We start from the raw sequence: 8816 nt of genomic DNA, 5'->3' as shown, positions 1-8816 counted from the left end.
CCTTTAAATATTATTAAACTTCTGTTTTATAAAACACCTCGTATTCAGCAAAATAACAGCAGTCATATAATTGAAATGTCGATATCAGTGAAACAGTTTTTGGTTTTCCTTATCGCTTAAGGATAATACATTTCTTATATTATCGTCTCTTTATGGAAGTACAAACACTTGTTAGTGCAATACAGACGCATTATTTAAACAGCATAAAGCATAGCAAAATAACTCATCCAGCAACTATATAAGCTGGAACACTCTTGGTGGCTCCGTCAATGGCCAGGAATCAGGCAGCTTAGGTGATCCTGTTCATCAAAACATATCTTAATTGTGAGACATCACAGTAAAGAATTTAAAGAGGAACAGAGCAAAAGAAGATGATTTAATTGCGGCTTACTTGCTGCAGTCGACGGAGGGAGTGATGGGAATGCCGATGTCTACGCCGCAGCGTTCGGGCAACTGGGCGGCTCTGGTGTAGTTGATGGGAGCTCCCCCAATTAAAGACTTAATGCACTTGCACGCCGTCTTCCTGTCCTCAGTTGTCTTAGCGGCGGAGTTTAGACTCTTTATGCCGTCGCAGCACGCCTTTGCAGGATCGGCGTTGGCCCCAGAAACAAAGGCAGTGCATTGCATTATATCTGAATCCACTGTCATGCACGATATAGCGGCGTATGCTCCTGCGCTGATCATCGCCATCACTACAAACACAACGTAAACGAATTCCCACACGCTCTTCATTGCTCTTGCCATCCTTACTCTCCACAAATTATCACTTACAAGTTCAGCTGTGTGAGTAATGGAGGTAAGGATTAGAGCATTTATAGATGGAGTGAGAGTAAAGACAGATGCCATCAATGCAAAAAGGGGCAGTAGCATTAAATGCAAAGATTTTTTTCCTCTGGAAGGTTTAGTTTACAGTCACTATCTTTTCTTGTGAGGACTAGGAGAGTTGGTTTTCATTGTCTGTTCGAATCGTGATGCCAGCTCGCTGACTGCTTTAATCATACCTCTGAGCACAGTTATTGCTATTTTACAGGGAATCGTAACATACTATGTCAGTACTTGTGTCTAGTTGATATGACGAGCAACAGAAATTCTTGATTTCCATATTAAATTTAGCCGACTAAAGGAAATAAAGTGATCGTGTCCAAAGCATAACTGGAAATAATCAAGGTCCAAAGTTTTTAGGTTAAAATGGTTCTTGTTGAATTTAATGGAAGAGAGGCTTTTACAGTTTTTCTGGAAATAATCGAGGTCCAAAGTTTTTAGGTTAAAATGGTTCTTGTTGAATTTAATGGAAGAGAGGCTTTTACAGTTTTTTTGGGACATAGATGCATGGGGATTCACTTACAAAATATTTTCAAGAAAACATAACATAGTTAAAGGTAACGACTCTTAGTCGCTTAGACTAATTTTACATATCTACAGTTTCTCTGTCGTATGCCTAAATTTGTTGATTTCTTTGGTGATCCTCTGTAGGTGAGTGAAGAGCTTAAAGCTAATCTTTTGGTTTTTTCAAAGTATTAGATAGTCTAACAGTGTCATTTTCAAATGTTCACCCGGAACCTATTATGTTCACCCCTAAACAGCCACTTGACAAAAAAATAGCACTTTTGCACAAATGGACCAAAAAAGCTGAAAAATGATCAACTATTAGTACATATGTGATCGGCTATTAATACGAGCGCTATCATTTTTTGAGCTTTTAATGAGCGGTGATTCGGAGGATATATAATGATAGACATGGCAGTCATTGGAATATGGGCGGTGTCTCAATTATTTCCCCTAGTTAATTAAAATTTAAGTATTGTTCCATATCATGTAACTTATCTATAGACTTAGAGTGTACACACATAATATCTAATAGTGGCTATTTGTATTAGGAAATAGAGAAGGATTTGAAATAATTTTTTTAATATTTTCTAAATAACAAAATAAAAAAATTATTAGTAACAATATATTTTGAAATATATTTTATAATAAATATATTATTGTTTTAAAGGAAAAGGAAAATGGTAATTCCAATGTTGATAAGATCAGTGACTTTATAGAGAAGGAAAGGGATTCATCTAAAAATGATAGAAGGTTCTTAGATAACACAGTATTTGTTCACAAGGTAAAAAAGATGGAATTATGTGAAATCTGTAAAAATATCTATGGATACTTGATTGATATGTGCTTTGTTTTTGCACGCATCACTAGATTTTTTTAAATTTTTATGGCACTAGTATTATCAAAATACATAGTAACCAACTTGTTACCTCTTCTTGCATCCCTTCCAACAACTACTTATTTCATACAATATTTGAACAATTTATTGCAACAACAACATATTCAAATTCAACAATAGATTGTGAAATACAACTTTGTTTCTTACTTGTAAATGTAATCAATCTTTGTCCTAAAAATAAATCTCCACCTCTTGTGCTTTTTCAGTCATCAACATTACTAGCCCAATCAGCATATGTGGACTTTAAGATTAAAATCATCCCCTTGTTTATACCATAGGGTGTAATCTTTAGTTTCTTTGAGATATTGAACTATCCCTTTCACAATAGTCTTATGAGTTTCCTTTAGATTAGATGAAAAGCAAGTGCAATATCTAGTATACTATGTACAACCTAGTATAGCTTTCCAATTATAGATATGTATAATGTTTCATTTACCTCACCAGTAGTGTCTTCTTTTGATAGTTTCACTTCAATCATGATAGGTGTACCAACTGGCTTAGACTCATCGATCCCAAATGTCTTCAAGATTTCTTTCACATACTTATATTGAGTCATATATATACCTCTACTTATTTGATGGACTTGTAATCCAATGAATTTTTTTATCTCACCAAACATAGACATCTCAAATTCAATAGTCACTTGTTTAGCAAATGTCTTACTCAACATGTCATTTCCACCAAATGTTATGTCATCAACAAGTATTTCAACAATGAAGACCATATCTTCATAATCATTTTTCAAATATAGATTATTATTTTCACTTGTTCTAGATAATCCAATCCCAATTAGATAACAGTGTAATATTTCATACAATGTTCTAGGGGCTTTTTTCAATTCATCCAAGACTTTATTCAACTTGCAGACCATATTTTTCTTTTCAAGTTCAATGAATCCTTTAGATTGTTTAATATATACTTCTACCTCAATTATTCCATTAAAAAATGATGATTTGGCATCCTTTTTATATACTTTAAATTTCTTATATGTAGCATAAGCCAACAATCTTCTTACTCCTTCCAATCTTTCCACAGGTGCAAAATTTTTTCCATAATCTATTCCTTCTTCTTATACATAACCTTTGCAAACCAATTTTTTCTTGTTCTTTAATACTTCTCCATTCTCATTCAGTTTTTTTAAGAAAATTCATTGGGTTCCAATCACATTTTTATTAGTAGCTCTCAATACTAGTGTTCATTTATTTTTCTTCTCAATCTGATTAATCTCTTCATTCATAGAATTAACCCAACAATTGTCATCCAATGTAAATTATAATGTTCTTGGTTCAAAATCAGCTATTAAACATGTACCTTCTCTTGACTTACTTCTTCTTTGTACTCCAACACTTCTATCTCTAATTATCTATTCAAGTGAGTGATTCTTCCTTACATATTTGGCCAATACAAATTTAGTTATTTGATTTCAACATTTCCTTCACATAGTAGAGGTTCAAATTTTTGTTCAAGTTGAACTGTCTAGTGCTTAGGTGAAGCATTTTGTAACTTGGGTGTCAATGATTGATTCTTTTTAGCTCTATGTTGTAACTTAGGTAGAGTATCAGAAGCCTCTTCATAGACATTTACAAACTTATTGTAATATTTAGGTTCCTTCTTTCTTTCCATATCATTCCTCTCTACAAAGCTATCAAATTTTACATTTTCACTTTCAATCATCTTGTTAGTATTCTGATTCAAACATTTATAAGTTTTACTCTTAAATGAATAACCAAGGTATATACCTTCATCTCCTTTAATATCAAGTTTACCATTCCTTATCTTTAAGAATATAACATCTACTTTCAAATATTCTAAAATAGCTTACATTCAGTATATGATAGCACCATAGTTCATAGGGAGTCTTGTTCATTTCTTCAATTAAACATGGTTGAGAGTGTAAACACCAATAGTAATTTCTTCTCTCCATAATATCTAAGAAACCTCCTTCTCAATCATGATTTTCTTTACATAATATATAATTGATATATTTCTCCTTTCAGTAATACCATTCTCTTATAGTGTCCTCGGTGCAGATAACTATCTTTCAATACTATTCTCAACACAAAATTTAGTGAATTTAGTAGACATAAACTCACCACCTCTATTAGATCTTAAACATTTCAAAGATTTACTAGTTTCCTATTCAACTCTAGCCTTATACCATTTAAACATATCAAAGGTGTGTGATTTCACCTTCATGAACATTACAATCATCATCGTTGAATAATCATCACAAACAATATGAAATATTTATCACAATAATAACTGTCAACACTAATTGGGCCACATAGATCTATATGCACCAATTCCAAGATATCATTTTAAGTTTGTGCCTTGCTAGAAAAAATACACTTTATCATCTTACCAAGCTAACATTCTTTACACATAGCATTATCTAGATTTTGTAGATTCAATAAGCCTCCTACTCTTTTCTTTCTACTAATTTTCACCATGTTCTCAAAGTGTGCATGACACAACCTTTTATGCCATAACCATACATCCTCAACTCTAGCAAATAGACATGTCCCAACTATAGGATGAAGATAGAATAAGTTAACTTTTTTTTGCATTCATATTCCAATCAAATTACCCTCACCATCAAAGATCTTGACCTTCCTCTTCTCAAATTATGGTTTGTGACCTGAGTTATTCAACTATGCAGCACTCAGAAGGTTATATTTAAGTCCTTGAACCCAATATGTATCATCACATCTGACCTTACCATTCAACATTAGTGATCCTTTACCTTTCACTAGGAATGGAACATCATCAACAAGCTTAATAGTTCCACCATCATCAATTTCTTTAAATTTATAAAACTTACTTAGATTACTAGTCGTGTGATGTGAGCAGCCACTATCAATAATCCATGAGTCATTTTTACTAACATATGAAATAAGGGAAGTTTCATTTTCATGCTTTTCACCATTTGGAGCTTTCCTAATTGCAACATAAATTATTTCAACTACTTCCTTTTCATCATCAGAACTGGACCTGGTGTACTCTTTCTCAGCAATGTAGCATGACTTCTTTCCTTTTTCTTTATAGTCCATGTTCTTCCTATACTTTAAATCTTTCTTGTCATTTCTATAATTTCTATCAGACTTAATTTGGTTAAGACATTTGGCAAAAAATTAACCAACCTTATTACATTTGAAACAAATCAAGGGAATTTTACCTTTGTATTTACCTTTACCTCTTGATAACCATCTTACAAGCAATACTTCAAGCTCATCTAGATCATCTTCAATTCTAGACTCACTTTATTTGTTACTTTTCTTCGCTTTCTTTGAATTGTTATTGGTTATTGAAGACTTAAATGCATTTCTCATTGTAACCATACTATTATCATAATTTCTTAATTCAAATGCATTGAACTGACCAACTAGATCATCAAGTGTTAAATCATTTTGAGGCATAGCTTTTACTTATTGAATTGCATAAATTTTAATAGCATAGACATATACAAGAGTTTTAAGAACTTTCAATTTTAGAATCAACAATAGTTCCTCTAGTAGGTTTGATTGCATTCACACATCCTTTATTCAGTTCATATATTGTCCAACATTCTCACCTTCTTTCATTCTCATATCATCGTATTACTCTAAAAAATTTAGCTTTAGCTCTTCCAACACTATCATCTCCTTCATGTACAAGTTTCATTTTATCCTACATTTTTTGAGCATTGGTGTAGTTCTTGATATCATCAAACTTAGCATCATTGAGAGTAAATGCAATCTCGATCATCAAACATCTCATTCATTTGCTCCACATTCAAGGGACTAGAAAGTGTAGTATATTCATTCTCCAACCAATGTGTGGCATTATCCACAATTCCAAAAAGATATATCTTCTTTTGATCTTTCCATGATGAAAAGTTCTCTTTGTTCAATCTTGGTAACTCTCTCTTATACATGTTTAATCATTTTCTCAAGTTCCTTTAAGTTTATTTCTTCAAGCACTATGCTATGATACCACTTGTTAGATAAGTAAGAGGAGGGGTGAATTAGTTATATCTAGTTATGATATAGTCCCTTTAAACAATTCTAGCACCAACAAAAATTTAGACAGTAACATCAATCACTTGGTGTAACCATTCAACTTATCATTTAACTCTTTCAATCACTTTATTACTAACTTTTAACTTATTGTACTTTTTATTAAAATTATTAGTAAAATTACTTAGTTATTACTGATCATAAACTTAGTTATTACAAAGTTGCAATAAAATAAAACAAATTGTAACACAAATAACATTCACAAATTTGACACCATGACTTTAATGTGTAAACCCTATGAAGCAAAAACCACTTGGTACTAACAACCCAAAAATATTCACTCTTCTAAAGTGAGCTCTACTAGGAGAAAATCTTATTAAAGGTTACATGCACATTTTTAATGTGACCTTGTTAGAGGATTCGACCAAAAGATCATCTCAACATTATTACCCCTTGTTCTTGACTAAAGAGTGGTTTGATTTAAAGGACTTACAAACACCACTAAACGATGTTTTCATATAGGATTTCACAGACTTTTTAGGTTCACTTAGTAATTCTTATATTTTCTACTACAATGGTTAAACAGTAACAATAGAAATTATTTGTTAAGAATAGAAACTACTTGGGTAAATGCAAGAAGTTGAGTACCAAAACCACAAAAGTCCTTGTGAAAAAAATTGTTGCTAGAAATGGGTACCTGTTTATTAAAATAATGGTACTTGCTTTAGGCTCGGGTGTTCTATTCTAAAATAAAAAATGGGTACCCGTTATTTTTCCAAAACAAGTACCCATTTCAAAATGTGTACTTATTATTTTCAAAATGAGTACCTATTTCTATAAAATTAAAAAAAATTAAAAAATAAATTGGGGCTTGAAAGCTCATTTTTAAATACTTTTAGAAACAGGTACCCATTTTGAAACGTGTACCCATTTCTTAACATTTAAATTTCACATGCCATGGGTTGCATTGTGTTTTAGCTTGGGATAGGCTTGGTAGGACCAAGCTTGTGCTTGTTCCAAAAAATTTGGCCAAGGCATAAGAACATGAAATTTTTACTTTACCATAATTTTTTGGAGGACTTTCCAAATAATTTTTTTGACAAAACCAAAATCCATTATAGTGCTCTTTGTCTAGTTTTTAAAAATGTAAATTTTATAGTAGTATAACTTATTTTTAGTATTTTTACAATATTTATCAAGCCAAACTGTTACCTAAACTTCAAATAGTATGGTTAACTAAACTTTTAATAACTTTTTTTATTTTACATTTTTTTTAAAAATGAATTATATGACATCAATCTACATACAATGTACTTCAATATTTTTAAAATGAAAAAAGATGAAGTTTTCATCAAATTATGGTGGTTGTACACTAAAGGTTTCAAAATCCAATTTATGGTCAAATAAAAATTTATGAAAAAAATTATTAAATAAAGAAATAAGGAAAAAGATTATTATCAATCTTTGGTGTGTTAGGTGCCTTTTTCCAAAAGGAATTAGAAAAGTTCATTTTTTTCTCCAAATAAGGGTGGTTGTACACGTGTGGTATAATCCTAAAATAGCCATTTTGAAAAAGTGGTTTTTGAACATGCCTACATGCAATTTATACCATATGGGTATTCCAAAAAATTATATATTGGAAAACTAGACTTTGAGCACTACATTTTTTAGTAGTGAAGTTTTCCAAAATTCAATCTTGATGTGCCTCAAATTTGGACATTAAGTGACAAGAAACTTGAAATAATAGGAAAAACACAACTCAACTTCTTGTACCCACCCGCCTTTGCTTGTTCAAATCTCTGTTCCTTTCTCTTTTATTTATTTAATATCTCTCTTGGATCTACTTTCACTCTGTACTAAGTAGATGATTAATTCCTTCTCTTTCTCCTTCCTCTTGCTTGGTTCACTCTACTCAACTATCTTCTTTCACCTTCTTTAATCTCAAAGTTTGATCTATTTTCTTGCATTTGATTAGCAACTTCAACATAATCAACTTCTAAACTTCATAATCAAGTTCTAAGTAGCATAATAAACTTCTAACCAATAACCTAAAATTGTCTTTGTCTCCTCCTTAAATAGTCATCTCTAAACTTCTAGATCCTTCCGTCTTTTTATGCTTAATCACTATCATCTTAGGTTCAAGCTAAATTTCTAGATTTTAGAATTCATACAATGAATCTAGACACTTAGAAAATATAAATTGCAGAGAACTCGGTGCACATACTTATCCTTCTTCAATCTCCATCATCAAGCCCTTATTGAATTTTCTCAGTCATTGATCTTGTAACAAACTTTGACGAGTGCCTTAGAACATCTTGAACTTTCCAAATTTTGATCAAAAGTCAGCCTTAGATTCCAATTCTCCAAACTTACTCATCCAATTTTTAAATGGTAAAAATAACATTTAGTTGGGGAATATAGAACTCATTTAATACTAGCATGCTTGGGTAATGCTGAATTTTCCTTTTACGTCAATGTCAATCAGTCATGCAATACTATAGTCACTCGATGAATATAGTCTCCCTTCATTAACCTTTTCATCCATTTAAGATTGAGTTCTCCAATACATTGCAACAATATATGATTGCAAAATAATC

The 8816-nt window shown here is 31.5% G+C and overlaps 1 pseudogene; it reads right to left on the bottom strand.

Annotated features, from left to right (window-relative positions):
- Nucleotides 1–387: 387 nt before the first annotated feature.
- On the bottom strand, nt 388–744 carry LOC149532942 (non-specific lipid-transfer protein 4.1 pseudogene; annotated as a pseudogene).
- Nucleotides 745–8816: the final 8072 nt, after the last annotated feature.

This window comes from Cupressus sempervirens, chromosome 10, assembly GCF_028749045.1.
Source record: "Cupressus sempervirens isolate cs-2001-9-10 chromosome 10, ASM2874904v1, whole genome shotgun sequence".
Taxonomy (NCBI): Eukaryota; Viridiplantae; Streptophyta; class Pinopsida; order Cupressales; family Cupressaceae; genus Cupressus; species Cupressus sempervirens.
Note: the sequence above shows the minus strand (reverse complement) of the source record. Positions and strands in the feature narration are given on the sequence as shown.